This window comes from Ammospiza caudacuta, chromosome 1 (genome assembly GCF_027887145.1).
Source record: "Ammospiza caudacuta isolate bAmmCau1 chromosome 1, bAmmCau1.pri, whole genome shotgun sequence".
Classification (NCBI taxonomy): Eukaryota; Metazoa; Chordata; class Aves; order Passeriformes; family Passerellidae; genus Ammospiza; species Ammospiza caudacuta.
This window is the reverse complement of record NC_080593.1, coordinates 130,406,603-130,427,718: the sequence shown is the minus strand read 5'-3', so window position 1 is coordinate 130,427,718 and position 21,116 is coordinate 130,406,603. Positions and strand designations below refer to the sequence as shown.

Sequence of the window (21,116 nt, the reverse complement as noted above, 5' to 3'; positions counted from 1 at the left end):
GTCACAGGGCCAGGGTATTAACTCAGTCTCATGTTTCATCCACCACCTCCATACAGTAAAAAAAAAACTTCACAATTTGCAACATAGGTTTGGTTAATGTTGTTAACAATAGGAACAAAGTTACTTTGGTGTAGTTTAATACTACCACAACTAAGCAGCAGTTGCTCCTGCTTGTCATTATGCCAAATAATGGGAAAGGAGCCAGCAGGGCTTTTATATGCTTTCTGCACAACTCAAACATGCCCCCTATGTTTGTTACAAGAGGCATTTACTGCCAGGTGAGCTAAGTCAGGGGCAGCAAGAATATTCAGTTCTGTTCAGAAGCTGAATGATAAAGACAAGTAGAGCAGATAAGAAATAGTTGTCTCACACGTATATAGTGAGTCCTATGATTATTTAAGGGAATCCTGAAGATCCAAATCACAGAAGAGCAAGATAATTATCACATTGATGTAAGGACTTAATGAGTTATAAAAACAATGACTAGGTGGTAGACTATAATAACCAGAAAAGTCTTTAGTCAGTCATATCTCAGAATGAGACTAATAGCTAAACCTCCTTAAAAAAATACCACCACTGAACAAAAGAAGCTTGTGAACTAAGTTTGCCTTAGAATCAGTCCAACAAAGATGGACACTACAGTCATCTTCATAAAATATCCATGGTTTTCAGAGGCAGAGGACCAAAAACGTGAGTTATCTTTTCCCCCCCCAGAAAGAAATGCTGGCATCAGCTTTTTACTGAAACATTTTAAGGAATTACTGTATATATAAGGGTGCTACTTAGCTAGATTTTTAAATTTTGGTTGAGGTTTTTTTTCATGCTACAAGCCACTGCCTACACTCCTGCAGACAGTCCAGAGTCCCTTCCACCCCAGATCTACCCTACTGGAAGGTCTCAGCACACCCAGTGGAACCAGTCACAGCCCTGAATGATTTTTACACTCACCAGACACACATAGCTAATTGCTTGTACCTTGTATTTCAAATGAAGCAGCCCAATCTAACCAACTACACACTTTTCCTCTCTGAGTGTGGATGTTCATCTGAGTTACAGTGGAGTAGATTTAAGCTAATTGTTTAGTAGTCTTAAAAGAGAGGCTTTTTTCCCATAGTTAATGACTGTGGTGTCCACAGCTTTCAGACAGATGGTGTAGAAGTATACTTTCCTTCAAAAGCTGCCCCTTCAATTTTGGAGAGACTCAGTTCAAGTAAAGCATGGGGGGAGGATTCTTTAACACCAACTCCCAAAGCCACCACCAACAAAAAGAACAATTATCTAGTAAGTTAGTTTTGATAAAGGTTATTTCCTAAACAAGACTTGTCTCCTGCTCATTCATCAAAAAGCATTTTATGGCCAAGAGGCAGGTACCAAAAGGAATATATGCCAGTACAGATCCAATGACAACTGCAACAAACCATAAACAACCTGATATATCCTCTCCCAGCATGCTAAACAGTGATTGCTTTTTCTAAGCACATCCAAGACATGGAAGCTTCTCCTTTTAGCAAAATTAATCTAGTAGAAAAAAAGCTAATGTTTGACTACTGTCCAATGTCCCCTTTTTGGACTAAATTACATCTCTTCAGTCTTGAAAGGAAGAATATTCTGCAAAGAAAAAACAAATTCCTAGAAGCACTGCTACAGCACCACTACAAGACAGTGGCTAGAGAAACAATTCTTTAAGGGGTTAATACCTCACAGTAGGATTTGGGACTCTGCTGTCACCTTATTCTGTCTTGACTGGTTCCCTCCTGAGGGGGGTGAGGAGAATCAGTGATAAAATTTGCAGAAGAAAATCTAAATGATGGTTTAGGACTTTTTTGATGTCTGTAAGATGAGCCAGAACTCATTAGAGCACAGAGCTCACTCCTTGCTGGAAATGCTGACTTACTGCAAGTCATTATTTGACAGACTTGGTGTGGTAACACCACCCATTCTCACACCTGAAATGTTAGTCTGCACAATGCTCCAGGACATATATTTTAAGTCAAACAAAAGCTGTCAAGTGGTATGAGACTTCTACATAGGCATGTAATTGCTTTCTTTGAAGTAAGCATTACATCCTCAGGCTCTTTAACACAATGGCTTCCCAGATGAAGAACTCAAAGATAAAAGTGTACATATTTAAACACTGCAATTACTGCAGACATCTGGAATAAAAGAAAATTAAAATTCTCTGAATAGAGTCTAAACACATGCTTGTCACATATAAGCATCCAAAACACACACAATTTTCTTTTCTTTACATTGTCCAAACTATGTATTGTTTGGCCTAAGAACTTTAAAAACTCCAGACACCTATAGGTTTGGGTCTTTCATTAAAAACTTCCTCTGCAAAAAAAGGTCTCTGCAAATGAAATGGGCTCCAAATAATGCCTCTCAACCACATCTTATTAAACAAAAGTATTTATGACCAATAAAAATTACGCCGATGCAAAAATCAAAAAGGGCTAAAACCAAATTATTTTCTCATTCCTTGCAATACTGGTTCTTCAGGGGTAACAAATCAAAAAAAGAAATTTTGTCACTGTCACCAGCAATTCAGTACAGAACAGGTATAGTAGAAAAGTATATATATTACATATATATACTCCCTATACATGAGCCCTCTGCTTTCAGTGCAGGGAATACCTACTTATAATGGGAGTATCTTTTAAAAAAAAATCCAAGACACCATTTCACCAACTGTAATTAAGTTATCTGAACACCACCACTAACCAGCTGATGGAAATGCTGAAACAGGTGTCTTTTTTTGCATTACTCAAGTTACCTCTCAGCACAAATCCACTGAAGGTTGTAAATAGGATACCTGTACAGCTTAGGTCAGTTGCAGCCTACTCTGTTCTCTCAGCAGCATTGCACACAGTTAAGTGAGCAGTGTAGAAAGAACAATTCTGCTGAAGCAAGCAACTGGGATAGAAACTGAAAAAACAATGGCCCATCCAGCATCTTGTACAGGAACAAAAACCTCCTTCTGCATTCCTCAAGTCTGAATACATTATTCAGACCCAAGAAGCTCACAGAGCTCACAAAAGAATGGTTACTCTTCTGAGTGCACATATACTTCCATGGCAGCAGACCAGCACTTCTCTTTTATAACAGTGCAAACACTCACTTCCCTATTCCAGCTCCTTACTTGCTCAGCCAGTGTTAGTGCTTGGCCTCCCCACTGCACCCACGGCTCCCAGCCCTCCTGCTCCCCAGCTGCCTCCAGCTCCATCTATACTAAGCTATGAACTCCCAGCTGCCTCCAGCTCCATCTATACTAAGTTACTAAGGCTTTCAAAATTAGTGTCCTGGACTGGCAATTAGTGACTCCAGATAGCTACTGCTTCCACTTGGCATAGACAGGGCTTGCTAATACATCAGACTTCCAGCATTTCTGGCCAATCAGATGGGGGAATAAATAGAAGAGATTTTAAAGGAGCAAGACTTCAGGCCACAGTTGCTGGACTGCTCAGGGAGTGAGAGCTTGAAGAGCAGACAGAACTAAACCCCAAGTCTTCCCCTGCCAGTGTAACACAAGAAAAAAGTGAGATGAGAAAATGATAAAAAGGAAGTGAGTTTAATGGAAATGTAAGTACACATTCAGACAGAAGATTTTTATTTAATTCCACTGGAACATTAACATATAACATTACAGTTACATTTAAAAGCTCACTTGACCTTTTTCCCATTAAATCACTTTGCAAGTTGAACAAGACAAAGTACCAATTAGCTCTTTAACTTGCATGCTAGCTGCATTTGAGGCAATGACCTGTGCTTCAGCACACCAAAACAGGTGCAGATTTCCTGGCAAACACCACTGCTACTCACATCACCACTACATTCAGTACTGAATCACTTCTATTTGTGTACAGTACATAATTGCTGAACACTAAATACATCCAACCTCAAAATAAATACACATTATCTGAACATTCAGCTGCAAATGAATCAAATTCAGTGGCATTTCCATTCTAGGGCAACTTATACCTTGTATCATTTGTCACAGCACAGGAGTCTACCAGTTAGAGAAGGAATATTTCAAAGAAGGTACCATAACAGCCTTCATCTCAAGAGTAAGAACTTCTGACACAGCCAAAATTCTCTTCAGTTTTAGAACAGTTTTAGAAATTAAGATGCATGTATAGTACATTAAGATTGTATACTTTATTCACTCCTTCTAACAATTCTTCTGCCTTTCCTAGCTTTTTACTACTTATTCCTGTTCAAATGCAAAGTGTCATGCAAGAGTTTTAGCCACATACAAGAGCAAACCAAAACTTAAACTGAACAGGAGAGGCAATTTTTTCAGCTTTTTGCTTATAAAAACCACACCTTAAACATAACAGTGATATTCAGAAAATTCTCAGTGTTAATTGAATTCACTTGACTAGAGTATTCAACTACAAAGAACCAGATATATGCAGTTAATTCAGTAAGTTTCAAACCAAACAAAGAACATAACCTCAGGAGATAGAGCCAAAAGTCAGGATAAACCAAGCTCATCCTGTGCCTCAGCAATTGTGGTATTTTCAAAGAACGAGTTTATCTACATTAAGTACCTTATTAGGATGCATACTAACACAACTGGCATTTGGAATCTTTGTGGTCTTTAAAAAGTACCTGGCTCACTGAGATGTACTTAACCACTTGCAAGTTCTACATTAAAAAGCATTCCATAATTTATAGGTAGTAAGCCAAACAAAAATGCCTTCAGCTAGACAGGAAAAAAGTAATACTGTACAAATACTGTATAAAGTCAGCTTGAATGCATTTGTAATATCTGAGTTAAGACTATTGTTAAAAACCACATAAAACTATTTCAAGTTAACAGAACATGATAACCACATATACATTTCAGAGTTTTCTGTGCTCCTTAAGATCAGCTAAGTGCATTCATTTGTTTTCCATTATCATGGTCCTGTTTTCCTTTAATACCTATTTGCCACTTCAAAATATAAAGGCATTTATAACTGTACACATTTTCCATCCAACATTAAATTCCACCTTCTACTGTAACCCCACTACAACTATTAGTGGAAATGGATAGTAATTAACAAATAATGGAGACAGGCATTTGGGAAGGCACACCCTTCATGATCAGCCCGAGTTACTGTTTACAATAGCAAATCTTAACTATTTCAGTATAAACTACTTAAACTATACCTTACTTAGCAAGTCATGAGTTGATGTTAACAGTCATGCAGACCAATTCTTGACTTCAGAATTATCACTGAGACTGAAGTTACAGCATTTTATTTCAGGATTTCTGCAGCCAACACCCCTAATTCAGAAAAGTAGCTTTATTTACCAAGTTTACTGCAGAATTTCATCAGATAATTGCACTGAGAAATGTGTTAGGTGAGTAAAATGTTTAGTTTAGTCCCCCTCGCCATCCTGAATGAAAGTCCTATGTAATTTTGTTAATCTACACCCAGACCTGGCTTATCAAAAAACAAGCTGTATTTTTGCAAGTGCTTATCCTCCTGCATACAGATGAAGAGAGACTTACATGGACAAGTTAGGAGATGGAACCCTACTATCATCAGCTAGGTTCCCAAGGTGGCTCAGCGTTGAAGTCGAACTGCTCTCTATAAAGCACTTCTCCTAAGCCCTCTGGATAGTTGTAAACTTGATCAGAGATTTTGCCCTGTAGGGAGAAAAATGCACACAAAAATAAATTTCATAGCCAGAACAGAATAAAAGCTTTATCATAAAACATGTAACAAATGCCTTTTCAGTAGTGCTTTTAAGGAGGCTTGTAACACCCCACCATGAAAGTTTATAATCACATCAAACACCCAGTTTTCAAGAGTTAATATAAACTCTGAGCCAGAACAAGGCAGATGTACAAAGAACTGCTAAAACACATGAGACTGCTTATTTTACCTATCTTTCACAGTCTGAATGAGAAGATTTTCAAAACTAATGGCAAAGATCTCTACAAGATCCTACTGTAGGGTAAGCATGCCTTAAGATTGGATTACTCTCCCAGAAGTGTTTTTAACCCTGTAACCACTGCATTCTTCCCCTCCCCACTTCCTTTCTATTTTAGAATTCCCTTGCCACGTTCCTACTCCCTCTGCTGTGAATGAACATGGCATGTGGGTGAAAAAGCTATGTGGGTGAAAAATAGTGCTTTATATAGTGAAACTGAACACCACACAGACAAATCCAGAAATGAGCAAGACAGTAAAAACAAAGTAACTTATGCTTGCCTTTAGGAATGAGGAAACATTTCAGCTGGCCCTTAGAGGCTATTACACACATCAGCAAAGCAGCATTTTAAAGTACAAGGCTAGCTTACTCAAGGTAAAGCACTCACACAAACAGAACAATGAGCATAAAAGCAGTCAAGGAAACATTTATTAGGCCTGTTGAGAAGTTATTCCTCCTAAAAGCAACCATAATTTTCATTCAATTAAGTACACTACCGAATTGATCACATGTAAGATTGAGCCCAACATACAATAAAGTTTCTACAAATTCACTGTGACATGGCATGAAACACAGAACATACCAACCTATTGTAAAAATGAACCTTTGCTACCTTCATAATTTAAGTAATACTACATGGGCTCACTACAAAAGCCTGACTTTTGGGAATTGCCCAACACAAAAGATCATGGCCATGTTAGTTAAACTCCTGAAATACACTTTTCCACTTAATTCTTGCTACTGGAAAACTAAACTAGTGCACTCCATGAAGTACTGCATAACACACAGAGGTAATGCAACTTGAGGGTAACTGTTTCACAGCAACTCCCTGCAGCTTTACCACATAAATTAGCATTTACTAGCATGCAACATTAAAAACAAACCTCAATGCTTCAAAATTGAGATATTACGGAATTTTGCCAGCTAGAATTAATGCATATGTATTACATTTAAGCTTATCTTTTTCTTTCAGTAAAGCAAGAAGTTAGTAACATTTAGTTCTGCACACAACAGGAAGGTGTGGCCAACATTTAAAATTAACTGGTAGTTACACTACTTCCTATTGCTGTTCTGATACATACAAATTTTCCAGTGACAGGAATTAAGTTTACCTTCCTAGCCAAACAAGTCATTAAACACAAGTGCTTCTAGGCAGAGCACACAACCTTCAGTGCAAAACTTAAAATGCAATGCTTCTGCCAAATAACACCTGCAATATTATGCCAATAAATAGTCTCAAGGAGGAAAGTTTACAGTGAAAATTCCTGTGGAGCAGGAATGAAACCCAACAATTTTCTGTAGCAATAGTTAACTTTGAGTTGTGCCAAGTTCTAACTGTCTTTCAGAACTTCTCCTAAATGATATTTATGTAAAGGATCTCCACAAACATATGCAAAATAGTCTGACTGCTCTTTCTGTGCAGCTTTGCCACTTCTAAACATTCAGAGGAAAATGGAACAATTTGAGCCTTTCCAATTGCAGTCACTTTAGTCTATTTTAACCAGCAGAAAGGGATTTTGCTGTTGAGTGACAGAGCTGGGCTACCACTTTAAGTACAAGTGTGTTAGATGTCCATAACCCCTATGGGCAAACCCAGTTTTACAAAAAATTGCATGTGTTATCAACCACAATGAAACATTCCATGTTTAAGGGTTTTAAAGTGGGTATAAAAGTATTCTTTGCTAAGCAGTGAGCTTTGAGTTGTGGGAATAGTTAGCAAGGTAGATCTGCCTTTTAATATTCAAGTGGCACCTATATGCACGTGTTTATCTCTCATCTGTTGGTATACTCTACTAGCAGGTTCCTGAGGTTTGACTACAGCTCAAGCAACAACAGTCACAACTCACCTGAGGACCCACATCACCCCCCAGCTGGCAGAACACCTGCACCCCTGCAGAAAGCCCAAAAGTGTCCAGCAGGGCTGGGCTTTTTCCAGTTCACCGGCCCCTCTCACCTCCCTATGTGTGATAACAACAGGCCTACAAAACCAAGCATCAATCCATTTTCTTGAAAAAAAAATAAAATCAACTGCATCTGTTTCTGAGAAGAGACCCTTTAGTGGCTTGAGCAAAAATATCCATTAACCAAACCCTAAAAATCTAGAATTACAATGACCTTGCACATTTATACCAAGTGACAGACTCCGAGGCACCAACTTACTCTGGTTTCCAGAAAAACCTAGGTATTTCTGAGTTACAGTAAGCCTCTTCCAGAGCAGGGAGAGGACACTGTGGCAAGGGGATCCCTGAGGGGGAGCAGGTCCTGAAGGAAGCACAGGTCCCTGAGGAGTTCTCCATGAACCACACTCTTGCTCCTGTGATACGTCAACAGTATCTAGAGCTGAAATCTACCATTATACCTCAATTAGCACACTACACGATTAAGCCTCGCTTCTAGGAAAGGACAGTCTTAATTCTCTTCCAGAGCACTCTGTCTCCCCTTTAATCTGGAGAGCTGGAATCGTTTCCAGCAGCACTGCTGCCATCACACACCTGCAGCAGCCTTCCAGGGAGCAGAGAGAGGCACAAACTGCGGGCCCAGGGGCTGCCTGCAGTGCTGAAAGGCAGTAATCCTGTGGCCTCCAGTAAAACTGTGCCCACAGGAGAAACATTCCCACAGCTGCTCACCAGCAAACAACACCCTCCCCCTCCCAAAGAGCCTCCTTTTTCTGGGGTTTAACAGCTTCCCCTGGAGCTCAATGCCCAGCGGGAGGGATGGGGGGAAGCAGGCCGGGGATCTCGGCCTAGAGGAGGCTGAGAAGGGAGCTTGCCACAGCGAGAGGCACGCGGGGAAGGGGCTGCCTTGTCACAGGCATCAGCCACAGCAGCATTGTTCACACGGTGACAGGAAGGAAAGAACTAGACTGGACCAGTCCAGACTGGAACAAACCCCTCCTACCATCACCATTATTCACAACCCCCACCTCCCCCCCAGCACCACTGCCTCCCACGTTTATCCAAGGAAGAATAATGGGCAAATGCAGCGTCTTCAGAGACAAAAATCCAGCAGCCGGGGAGGGCAGAAGAAGTAGGGCAGGACTACCCCCCAATCCACTCACACAAGAGACCCAATCACGCATCTGACTAGATGGTAGGCATTTCTACACTGTTTTATTGGCCTTTACACCGTGTTTTCATTCAGGGTGGCTACAACCGACTGGGACTACACAATTGTATCCTGGTTAGTCACCAGAGACTGCTGCAGAGGTCTGAAATGCAGCGCTTCTCCTGCCTACAGGCACAAGGCAGCCGTGCAGGATTTAGTACTGCAGGGGATGCCTTCAGAAAGGCTCAAAAGGTTTAAGCTCACTTTCTTGCCTCTTCACCACAACCAGGTAACCCTCAGCACACACAGGCATCTTCATGGGCTCAGACTGATGACTGGATAAGATCTGCAGCGCTGTCCAGTACTCAGCCATACCAGCATCCTCTTCAGCCACATCACAACCCTGCACTTGCACCATTCCACTTCTGCATGCACGAGCCCGCTTGCGCACCGTGCCTTCAGCTCCCCTACCACCACAACAGACACCTCTACTGATCTCCCACCACTATAATAACTCTGCTGATCTCCTATCAAACGGAACAGCACTGCAGGCAGCATGCACACACTTTGGCTACCTGAACATTCAGGTGCACACACTTTACACACAAGAATTCAGCTGGCAGCTGAAACAGAATCTCTTCTCCATACTTTCCAAAAGCCACTAGTACACCAGTGGCCAAATGGACCAAAATACATTGGCAGAGACAGCCAAGCCAAGAAGGTTGAGCTCAACCAAGAGACCTCCAAAAGGACCAGCGGCACCAAACCTGCTACTGCTACACTAAGGGTCGGACCAAGGGGAAGGGTAAAGGGTGTACCCGTGAAATGACCAGAGAACTACTCCCCGGGCAAAGGGAGGGGACTGCTAACGGGAGGGAAGGCTTCCCCTTCCACATGCCGGGTGACCGCACGGCCCTTCAGCGTGCAGGCAGTCCCGGAAAGCGTCACTTGTGCAATGCCATTACGGCTCGGGCGTTGCTCTGACAGCCGGCGCTGCCGCCCCGCTCCTCGGCGTGGCCCCTGCTGACCATGCCGAGGGGACAGGTGAGGAGGCCTCGTGCAGCTCAGGTGAGGGGAAAAGTGGAGCATGGCAGCGGGAGCCCGGATGGATAATCACGCTCACAGAAGCACAACATGGCCCCTGAGAAGCAGGCAAGGAGACGCCGCGGCCATGCCACCAGCACTTCTGCCTCTGCCCCCGTCAGGCTGCCCGCGCTGAAGCCGGTCACACACGGCTGCCCCCGGGGGCTCGGGGTAGCGCACGGCGTGTGGGTCACACGCGTGAAGGGAGCCTGCAGCACCCGCACCGCAGCCCATACTGCCAGCCCAGGCTGCTGCCACAGGGCATCGGGCAGCCCCTCGCCCTGAGGGATCCAGGTGAGGACGTCCCTCGGCCCCCACTCCCAGGCAGGGGCGCCCTGCGAGAGGCAGCAGCGCCCGGTGGGCGCGGGTCTCCAGCCGCGGGCACTGCCCCAGCTGCGAGGGGGAAGACACTGTACAGCCCCCCTCCGCAGGAATCCGCCATGTTAGGGCGGTCGCCGAGCCCCCGCCGGCTGCGAAGCCGGCGGTCCCGCCGCCCTTCCCCGTCCCGAGGACTGCGGGAGAGAGGTACTGGCGGCACCGCCGCAGCGTTCACCCCGGTGCCCGGCCTCCGCTCCCGCCCCGTCACCGCTCGCACGCAGCGCTGTCCGCCATGTTAGCGCGGCGGCCGTTGACCCTCCGCCCGCCGCCGCCGACACCTCCCGGGCACGGGGGTCCCGCTGCCCGCCAGTTCGGCCCCCGCACTGCGGCCCCGCACCGCCCGGCGCGCCGGGGGACGGGGGGAGCTCCGGCTCTGACTCATTCCGCCGTTCTCCATATGCCGCTGCCGGTGGCAGCCGCTCTCGCCCCACGCCGGCGGGCGGAGAAAGGGCAGCGGGAGGAACTGGCCCCAACCCCAAACCTCCCCGGCAGTCACCGCCACGGTACTGCCCGCCAGCTGCCCCTCCGCCCTTTCCGGGCACCACGACCACTGCTGCCCGTCCGTCCCTGCGCCGCCCCGAGCCCCAGGCCTGGGCAGAGGATAGCCCATAACGCTACCACCCGCCGCCGGTGACCACGGACCCTCCGGCCCGGTTCGGAGCTCGGGGTGGGCGTCGCCACTGCTTCCCTCCCTCACTCCCACCACTACCCCCACGGGCGGCGAGAGCCCCAGGACTCCCGCTCCGGTACTCACGTGAGATAACGGCCCGAAAGATTTGGTAAATCGTCTTCTCTTTTTAGGCGGAATTTTTAAAGAGGGATGTGGGAACCTACAGCAGAAATACAGGCGGCGGCAGCAGCGCCTTCCAGGGCCATAGGCTGCGGGGGCGGCCGGCGGGGAAAGCGCAGCGCAGCGCTGGGACCAGAGGGCACAGGCGAAGAGAGACAGAGCCGGAGCGGGCCGGGGGCTGCGGTAGCGGCGAGCGGAGACGGGAGCGCGGCTGATGAGCTGCGAGCGAGAGAGCGGAGTCACGGAGCAAGAAGAAGGGGCTGTCGCCGGCAGCGCTTTTATAGAGCGGGCGGGGGGGAGGGCGGGACCCGGGCCGTCGTCACCGCACCGGGGGCGGGATCCGCCGCCTTCCCCCGCCGCGGCGGCCGGGGCGCGCTGGGCCGGGGTAGTGAGGCTTCTGTGTGCCCCCGGCGGGGATGGCGTGTCCGCGGCGGGCCGCCCGCCCTGGCTGGCACCGAGAGCGCTGCAGGAGCGGTCAGCTCTTTGGTAGTTCCTGACACAAGCCAGGGCAGGGACACCGTCAGCATTCCCCCGCGATGCCGGGCAGGTGGTTACCATACGTGTCTTCACACGGCATCTGGGATCTGTGCTTCTGTCATGGCTTCCGCTAACTCGAGACCTATTCTGTGTCACTACAGATTTGAGAAGGTGGAAAAAGAACGCAGGGTTCAATGTTCAGCCAGAAGCCTCGTTCACCGAGTTAATAACAGCCTGACAGCTCACCCTGATTCCCTGGGCATTGGTAAGCTGCTCATAATGCTCAGCAGAGGAAACTAATTACACTGCATAGCTGGCAGCCTCAGTCTCCCAGCAATTTCAGGCCTTCAAGAATCCTGTAAGTAAATACATGAATTGAAGCCTTTAGCTGTCCCATAGAATTCACGCAGAGTTTCACTGAAGCTCTGGGACATCTTCAGCACACCTCAAAGCCTTTAGTTCTCTCTCAAGGCCCTTATGAGGGCGCGTTGCTCAGCTGCAAGTAGAAAAGAGCCACCCAGAGATGAGGTGCCTCAGTTAAAAGTCACAAAACTGTTTCATGGTGGAGCTGTGGATGAACCCTTATCTACCAGACTGGCTCTGCTATGTCAATTTTACTAAACCTCACAGAGCTGCTTTTAAAAAAATTCATTCCAACAAGTACAATTTTTTCCAGATACTAAAATATGTAGGGATGCAGTTCACTGAAACCTACCAAAAGATACACTTGTTCCCAAAAGTACTTCTTCCTCTCAGGGCATATTTATGTTCTTTTTAAAAGGTATGTCAGTACAGTTTGCATTTTTTCCCAAAGCAAATTTGGGTTTGTTTAGTTATATAGCAGAGAGAATTTAGAAAGGAGTGAATAGATACACACCTGTCATATCTGAAGTAAAAGAATGGGATTGAGGTTCCACAGCACACAGAGATGGAGTTTGTTTACTCTTTTCATCTGTTACCATGTTCTATTTTGCAAATAATTTTAAATGAGGAGGAAGAGAACTGAGAAATATATGCAATCTCATTATCATGTCTCCTTTTTTGTGATAAAAGCACTAGTAGGTTATAGATGAAGTTAGTTAAAGCAGGAACATTGATTAGAAAGTCAGAAAACCTCTTACGTACACTTGCAACAAACCCTGTATTGAAGACCAAAAATTCAGCTTTACAGTTTACAATGCTGTTTATTCAGGTGTGTTCTGTATTACACCCTTCATCAGTGACTTACTTGTATTTTGAGTTCCCATTCCAGAATGCAAGTGCAGGATGAGGGATCAGATTATATTAAAAAACAAAACAAAACCAACCAACCAACAAACCAACAAAAAAAACCAAACCAAAAAAAGCTATAGAGAGACAGGAAGAGAAATTTGAGCAGAGCTTGGTTATGGTACAGTAATTGTGAATTATTAACAGGCAAAGAAAGGAGGAAGGGATAGAGGGGAGGACAAAGGTTATAGTGATATATACAGAAGAGCAACCCAGAAAGCTGCATTCATTAGAAAGGTAGATTTTTCAAAACACATCTTTGGAAGGGATATAAACTAGGAAAAGGACTTGACTAGTTTGGAGATATTACTATGTATTTTATATATGTTGTTAGAGTCTCCCGTTGGTAATACTCAAAGATATTCCAGTGAGATATGAATGATCTTATTGGCACATGTTACTGCCACATTCATCTTCCCAGGAGAGTTTTTGTTTTGGTAGATAGGGGATGTTTTTAATATTCTTATTGAGAGTAAGAAAACAGACGGACTATTTAAGAGGAGTGCATAGTCACGTAGGACTGGAAAAAGAACTTCAGTTTGATATGCAATTAATTGGGGGATCTGTCAACTATTTTAAAAATGCATGGAGGGAGGGAGGATTTCCTGCTCATGAAGGAAGCAACACTTGAAAACAGAAACATAAACTTCATCCTCTCAAATCTACTGGACAAAGAAGAGTGGCACACTATTAGGGAGAGTACAAGACTGAACTGTGTAGTCACCTTACACAAAATGAGAAAAAATGATGGATGAATGCTTTATACAGTGCTTCTGCTACTACAGATAATATTAATGCAGAACTAGAAAACTGATGCCACAGCTCAATGTATATGTACATATTTTAGCAGTCCTGTTTTGTCTGGAGAGGCAAAATATAAAAAAAAGCATACATAAAATTTCCTTCTGCCTCATTTCTCTGCACTCAGTTTTAATACTTGGATTCCTAACATTGTATGGCTCCATATCCACATTTCATAGGTTAAGTAGAGTAAAAATTTACATTTTCTGCTCCAAAGAGAGAAAGTGAACAAAGCACAAAATGCATCTCCGGCTCTAAGTTTCCCTTATTTCCAACTGTGAGGCACTTCTACCATTTTTGGAGGTTTTTTTGCCTCCACACTATTTTTTGAGTATGGTTCACAGTTGGATGTAGACAAAATCAGGTGTTATCCCTATGACGCAGATAAACCAGAGCAGGAAAGACATCCTTCCCCTCGTCATCTTTTGGAGTGCAAAAAATACTCACTAATGAGGCAACCCAGTGGCCAGGAGCTCCAGATTGGTTTGGACAGATGTCTGAGGGCTGCCCAGCCTGATGACCTTCCCTGCTAATCCCAGGTATTTCCTTCTCTTAAAGATATCTTCCTAAGGGCTCTTTTCTCCTCTGGTTCTCCCATTTCCTCTCCCTCTACTGCCACTCATCAGCAGCAGGGTTGGATTCCACTCCTGCAGTGAGAGAATGAGATTATTTCCTCCTCCATCTCCTCTTCCTCTTCCCCCACTGCTGCCAACTCCTGCAGCGGTCAGTGTTTTTTCTTAAAGCCTCAGGTGCAGGAATTACGTGATTATGCAGGAATTTCATCTTCCACTGAAAATAAAATGTTCCTAGCTACTGCAAACTCAGTGCAACAGAAGACAAATACAAATAATGATCCACCTCCCAAACTAGGGAAAAGGTTGCTTCAATTTCTGAATGCTTGGACTTGAGAGTCTGTTCCCTGTTCCATCTCCTTTCACATGTGGTGTCACTCGGTGTGGTTGACACTGGGTATAGTTAAAAATCTGTTGCCATCCAGCTGGAGCACTCAGCTCTTGGGGTGGGAGGAAAGAATCAGTCCAAAGTGCATTTTTGTCTGAGCTGCTCAGGCCCGTGCAAAGGGAAGAGTTACAAGAAAAAGAAAATGAAGGCTGTGATAACTCTGGATCCCTCACAGCAACAATGACATAGAAACACTAGAACTTCAGTAGTTCCCCTTTTTAGTAAAATAATCTGTATAAATAGGACCTTGTAGAAATAGTACCAATTGATACTTTGATCTTCAGACCTCTTTTGATACTGCATACTTTGGAGCTATTAGTGTTCCAGCCAGCTGACAGAATGCTGATAACAAGTTGGAGGATGATTCATAATTATTAAAAGCTCAGAGGCAATGGGAGGAAAGACATCTCTGCCTTAACTCACAGGGACAGTCACCTTTCACCTATATTTACTGACTGTTTTTCTGAATCAAAACAACTGGGGCAAAAATAGGGTGCCACCTTTCCATTGGTTTCAGAAGAGTGTAATTTCCATGGAGAATAGATACAGAATAGATCTCATACTCAAACCAAGTTGTTTACACAAAGTTAATGGAAACATCAGCTCAAAGGACTACACAGAGACATCACAAGCAATTAAAATTAAATTTGTGTTGTTTTACAAGGTCAAATAAAAAGAGGGAAAAAGGAAGAGAAAAGTCAGTCTCAGTTTAGAAGTATTCAGTGATTTACCATAAGCTGATTGCAGTTCAATGCTAGAGCAATGTCAGCACCAAAAAATATTGACTGGATGGGCAGAAACTGAGAGAAAAGAACCAGCCAGAAACTGAGTATCACATCACATCACATCACATCACATCACATCACATCACATCACATCACATCACATCACATCACATCACTCACTCTCTCACCAGTGGGACTGGGAGAGAATCAGAAGGGTAAAAGCTGGAGAACTCCTGGGTTGAGATAAAGACAGTTTACTTGGTAAAGCAAAAGCCACTCACACAAGTAAAGCAAAACAAGAAAATAATGAATCACTGCTTCCCGGGGGCAGGCAGGTGTTCAGCCATGTCCAGGACAGCAAGGCTCCATCAGATATAACTGTTACTTGGGAAGACAAATGCTGTCACTCCAAATCCTTCCTCTTTCTTCCCCCCACTTTTTTTTACTGAGCATGATGTCATGTAGTCTGGACTGTCCCTTTGGTCAGTTTGAGTCACCTGTTCTGGCTGTGTCTTCTCTCAATCTCCCAGCCTCCCTGCCAGCATGGCAGCATGAAAAGCAGAAAAGCCCTTGGCTCTGTGTAAGCCCTGTTCAGCAATAACAAAAACATCACTATATTTGAAGCCCCGTGTTCAGCAAAAATCCAAATCATAGCCCCACATCAGCCATGGTGAAGAAAACTAACTCTACCCCAGCCAAAACAGCACAATCCAAGCTACTAAATGAGGCCTATTTAAGAGAATATTCAGATATGAGCATTACTTGAGAGTCTAGCCACCTTCATGCCTACTCCACTTTAAGTAGTAAAGGAAACTTGAAAGTTTTAAGTATCTGCAACGTGATATGGACTTTTTACTGTAGGAAATGTGCCCAAGTTGAAATCAGGTTAGAAATTAGGGTTCATCGGGTTCATTTGGTTCATGATGTGATAGATTTTGAGCTATTAATCACACCCATTCCAGTTCCTGTTATCCAGGTGCAATGGATCATCACTAATACCTGAAGGGTCAGCTGAAGACCAAAGGTTATGCCTCTGTGGAATTTATCATTTCTCATTGCAAGTATCTCTGAATTGGAGAAGTGGCATGGAGTTCCCCTGTGCAGATAAACAGGAGGCACTGGTTACCAGAAGAGTGAACAGCAGCAATAAATCAACTTTAAAACACAACAGTCCAAACACTAAAGCAGGATGAAGTGGTCTGTGTACCATGCAAGGAGGTCAAAAGTATGCATATCATGTGCTGTGAGTGATGGTTACTGAATGGGGAGACTCTTCTTATTAACTTTTTTTGGAATGAATACTCTCTCTGTCATCATTGGCAGCATTTGCAAGAAGTTTTTGTTCCCAGATGTTTATTCTCAGCCCTGTACTTCTTGTGTAAGCAGTCTTCCTCAAATGTGATCCTAGCTTTGTGCAATGATTAAGAGGTTTTTTTTCAGGCTGTTTGGCTTCCTAGTTTCAGTGACAGTCACATTTCAGCTTTCTGAACATGCACATGTTTGTCTCATGATTTCTAGTAACAGCATCCCCTGATAGTTTTGCTGAGCTTCCCCAGGCTGCTAGGGCATTTTGTCAAGAGTGAAGACTCACAGTCTTCAAAGGAAAGATTTCCAGCTAACCCCTGGAGAAGCACTTTCTACTTGTCAATGTCTTTCATCACCTTCCTAGCTCTGAGAGGTGGTGATGATCTCCCCCTTGTTATCCAAGAGCAGCAAGAAGGGAAGTGGTCTCTTGAGATTGCACTCCAGTGCCATTGGAGATGCTGCCAAATGTGTGCCTGCATTTTCTCTCTCACTGACAATGTTGTCTCACACATTTTGGGGTTGAGAGAACCACAAGTCAAGGCAGAGGATTTTCCCACTAGCATGAAAGGAGCAGGACTCTTACACAAAACTCTAGCAAACTCCTCTGCTATTTTAAAAGCAAGTAACAACACATTTGAAAAGAAAAATTGACCCATTTAATATAAATCCTGTAATCTTGTTTACTTTGCTTGCATGATTAGAGTTGTTATGTTAGCAGGAGGAAGATGAGCAGCATGTAGCACTATTCACTTCCCTCTGCATTTGAATTTTCTGTGACATATACATTTTTCCCTTAGAAATTGAAGGCTGTTTAAAAAAAAACCTATTTTTTTCTTCCACATAAAAAAAAAAACAGAAAAGCCACAGATTATAGGTTGGCAATAGTGACCAGCATGGAATAGTTACCTCCTTAACACAGTTCAGAGATACAGAAGGATCTGTCACATCTGTGTCACCTGCACACAGGAAAGAACAGGGTGTTGTCATGTCCATGGTCTGGTTGTCAGAGCACTGCAGGTGTGATGCTGCTGATACTCAGGGTCTTCAAACAAGTTGTTTGTCAACATGCTTTTGAGTCCCTTATTGTACTCAACCAAATTTGATCTTCACCTCAAGAATTTGTGTCCATCTCCTACTCTTTCTCTCTAGGGCCTGGGCCTTAACGCTAAGATTTGTAGCTCGCAATTTTGTTTTCCCAGCCTCAGTCTTTTTGTGGTCCTCAAAATCGAGGAAGGAAATCCCTTTTAAATTTTGTTGCCATTAAGATCCCTGATCTTGTTCAGGACTCGAGACATCCTTGGCTCAAGAATGTGGAGCTATGTCCTGGCTCAGATACATTGTTGGAGGTGAAACAGTAGCTGTGGAAATCATAGGAGTACAGGGTACTGTGTCAGTGCTATTCCCCAGCTTTGCTATTTCCAGCCAGGTTTGCAGAAGCAACAGGAAAGTTAGCAAAGCAAGGCAAACAGTGCTGGGTTATTTTTGTTACATTCCGTTTCCTTGCAGCTGGTCAAAGTACTCAGTACCTTCCAAATCTGATCAGATAGAAATGCAAGTGAAAACTGAACTTGAAGTGAGCACCAGACAAGCCTGGAGCACTGTCTTGTGTTTGATGCCATTTGTCCTGCCCTGTTTCAGCAAGAGTGAACAGCCTTTTGTGCACACTCACACCAGAAGATGTAAGTGCAAAGCCAGAAGGTCTCACCTATTTTTAACATCTCCTAAACCCCAGGGCAAGAGCCAAGGAGGATATGGTGCAGGACAATGGGGTCACACCAGCCAGGAAGCCCCAGGACAGTGGGGGCTGTAGCCAGAGCCCCACTGGTGGCTGCAGAGCAGGAAGAGCAGAGGGCAAAGAGCTGCTGAGATGAGCTGAGCTGAGCCTTCAGCCCCAGCCAGTCCTCAGGGGTCCTGGCCCTCTCCCTGCCACGGTGCTGTGCCATGTCTCTGCTGTTTACCTCCCTGCAGAGAGCTCCCAGGCCAAGGAACAGCCCCTGCAAGCTGTGCTGCTGCAAGGAGCAGGGAGACGGTCTGATTTACGGAGATATTACTGGTACCAGTAAGCACACTGCAGTGGCTGCTTCCTGCGTACTTACTCTGCATCTGCTCGTGAAAAATGCCACCTAAACTGGACTTGGGCCACTAGCTTTGCCTGATGCTCTTACAATGAGATTTGTTTCTTTTTATTCGATACAGTTTTCCAAAGGGAAAGATAATTGCTATTCCATCTTGAAACTAAAACAAAAAAAATAGGCAAAGCCACTATCAGCTTTCTTGTCATGTATAATTTTCTTGCATGATTTAGAATTTGTTTCCTCTCTTTTCTCCTGATGGGAAATGTGGGATAGGGACCCAGCACAGCATCTAGGAAGCTGCTGTAGTCCCATGGTTGAGCTGGATCATCAGCTCAGGTGCCATAGGAGCTGGAAGGAGAGATGGCTGCCCCCATGTCATCCACCGTGGGAAAAAATGCCCAAAGCAGTGTGTATTTAAGGTTACCCTCTCCCAGATGGCCTTTTACTCAGAACATCCCAATGTGTTGTTAGTTATGGAGCAGGGCCTTGGGCTTAGGTTTGTTGTGAGAAACCAAAGGCGTGCTTACCATTTTTTTATGACAGCAGCAGAGTTAAAAGGAATGATTATAATAATAACTGCAGAGTGTGTTTCTGAGGTTTTACTACATGTAAACACAATCATAAGTGTAATCAATGTCAATGACTTCCATTTAATTCTCAGACAAAGTTTGCTTTTAAATACCACACCAGATTTGACACAGTCAATGATAAATGGAATGCAATTAGTTCTACTATTTGCTTTGATGATATGCTAAATTATTTCTTACAACAGACCATTTATTATCCAAAGCTAATGGTTATACTCTTGCATATAACAAATCTAATGTATATTAAACCATGGCAAACTGATAAGTTTCAAAATTAGATACTAAAGGCTAGAAAAAAGTGATTCCATGAATGAGTTTCATTTAATAAATCCTTGTCAATGCTCAAGTCATAAAACCTTAAATTGGAAGAGTTTTATATCTATTTCTCATAATTGCACAAATAAAAAATAATTATGCTGTCTCTTAGTGATTTGCAGTCACTTAATGGATATTTAATCTTAAGGAAAATGTCCAAATTTAAATGTTCTTATGGCATTTTTAGCATAATGCATCTTCTAATTGTTAATAAGAAAATTATTACTTTTTCTTTCCTCCAGAAATTTATTATGAGCTTACCGAGATAATTGAAAAATTAACAAAAAGAGTGTAGTACTTCAGAAGACAAAAGTAATTTCCTAATTTTTCACTTTGTGTTGGTTTTGCATGGCCTGGTTTTTGGTAACAGGAGGACCATAGAGATGGCTTCTGTGAGAAGTTACTGGAAGCTTCCACCATGTCCAGCAGAGCCAATCCCTGATGGCTCAGAAGGTGGACATCCTGCTGGCCAAGGCTGGGCCAATGAGAAATGGTGGTAACTCCTCTGTGATATCAGATTTAAGAAGAAATCAAAACAAAGGTGGGAGGTGCAGTTCTAATTCCAGCCAGAGAAGAGGAGGAGGTGAGAACATGTGAGGGAAACAACACGGAGACACTAAGGTCAGTGGAGAAAGAGGGGGAGGAGGTGTTCCAGGTGCCAGAGCTGAGATTCCTCTGCAGGCCATGGTGATAACTATGGTGCAGACCATGGTGAAGCAGCTGTGCCCCTGCAGCCCCTGGGGATCCATGAGGGATGCAGAGATCCATCTGCACCCCCTTGGGATCCATGGGGGATGCAGAGATCCACCCACAGCCCATGGTGATCCATGGGGGATGCAGAGATCCACCCACAGCCCATGGTGATCCATGGGGGATGCAGAGATCCACCCACAGCCTGTGGGGATCCATAGGGGATGCAGAGATCCACCCACAGCCCCTGGGGGAGGTGCCCATGCCAGAGTGGGTGGATGCCTGATGCACTTCTGCCTGTGATCCAATGGGAGACCCAAAGAAATACAGAGGGCCCTTGCTTCCAGGTTGGAGCAGCCTTCCTTGGAGGACTGCACCCCAAGGAAGTGACCAACACCATAGAAATTTTGGGAGGACTGTGTACTTGTGGGAGGCACTCACGTTGAGCAGTTTTGGGAGGACTGGTTTGTGGAGAACTGTCTCTGTGAGAAGGGACCCCATGGCCTCACAGGGGAATAATTTCTCTCCCTGCAGAGTGGAAGAAAACCTCAGGTGATGAACTGATCAAAACCCCCGTGCCCTGTCTCCCTGCATGTAAGTGGGAAGGAGGGAGGCATTGGATGAAGAAAAGGTGTTTTTAAGGGTGTATTTTACTTGTCATTATCCTCCTCTGATTTTGTTAGTAATAAAC

General features: G+C 44.3%; 1 protein-coding gene and 1 long non-coding RNA gene across 2 annotated transcripts in view; one reads left to right on the top strand and one right to left on the bottom strand.

Annotated features, from left to right (window-relative positions):
• AZIN1 (antizyme inhibitor 1) overlaps positions 1–11,443 on the bottom strand; it is a 26,052-nt gene extending 14,609 nt beyond the window's left edge. The window contains exons 1-2 of the mRNA XM_058803904.1: positions 11,186–11,443; positions 5,501–5,638 (exon numbers count right to left, since the gene is read on the bottom strand). The gene's annotated coding sequence lies outside the window, so the exon portion shown is untranslated. The remainder of the gene's footprint in view (positions 1–5,500; positions 5,639–11,185) is intronic.
• LOC131567887 (uncharacterized) lies at positions 10,995–21,116 on the top strand. Its single transcript, XR_009275926.1, has 4 exons — positions 10,995–11,210; positions 11,860–11,963; positions 20,106–20,318; positions 20,960–21,116. It is a non-coding gene; the product is annotated as an uncharacterized LOC131567887 (long non-coding RNA).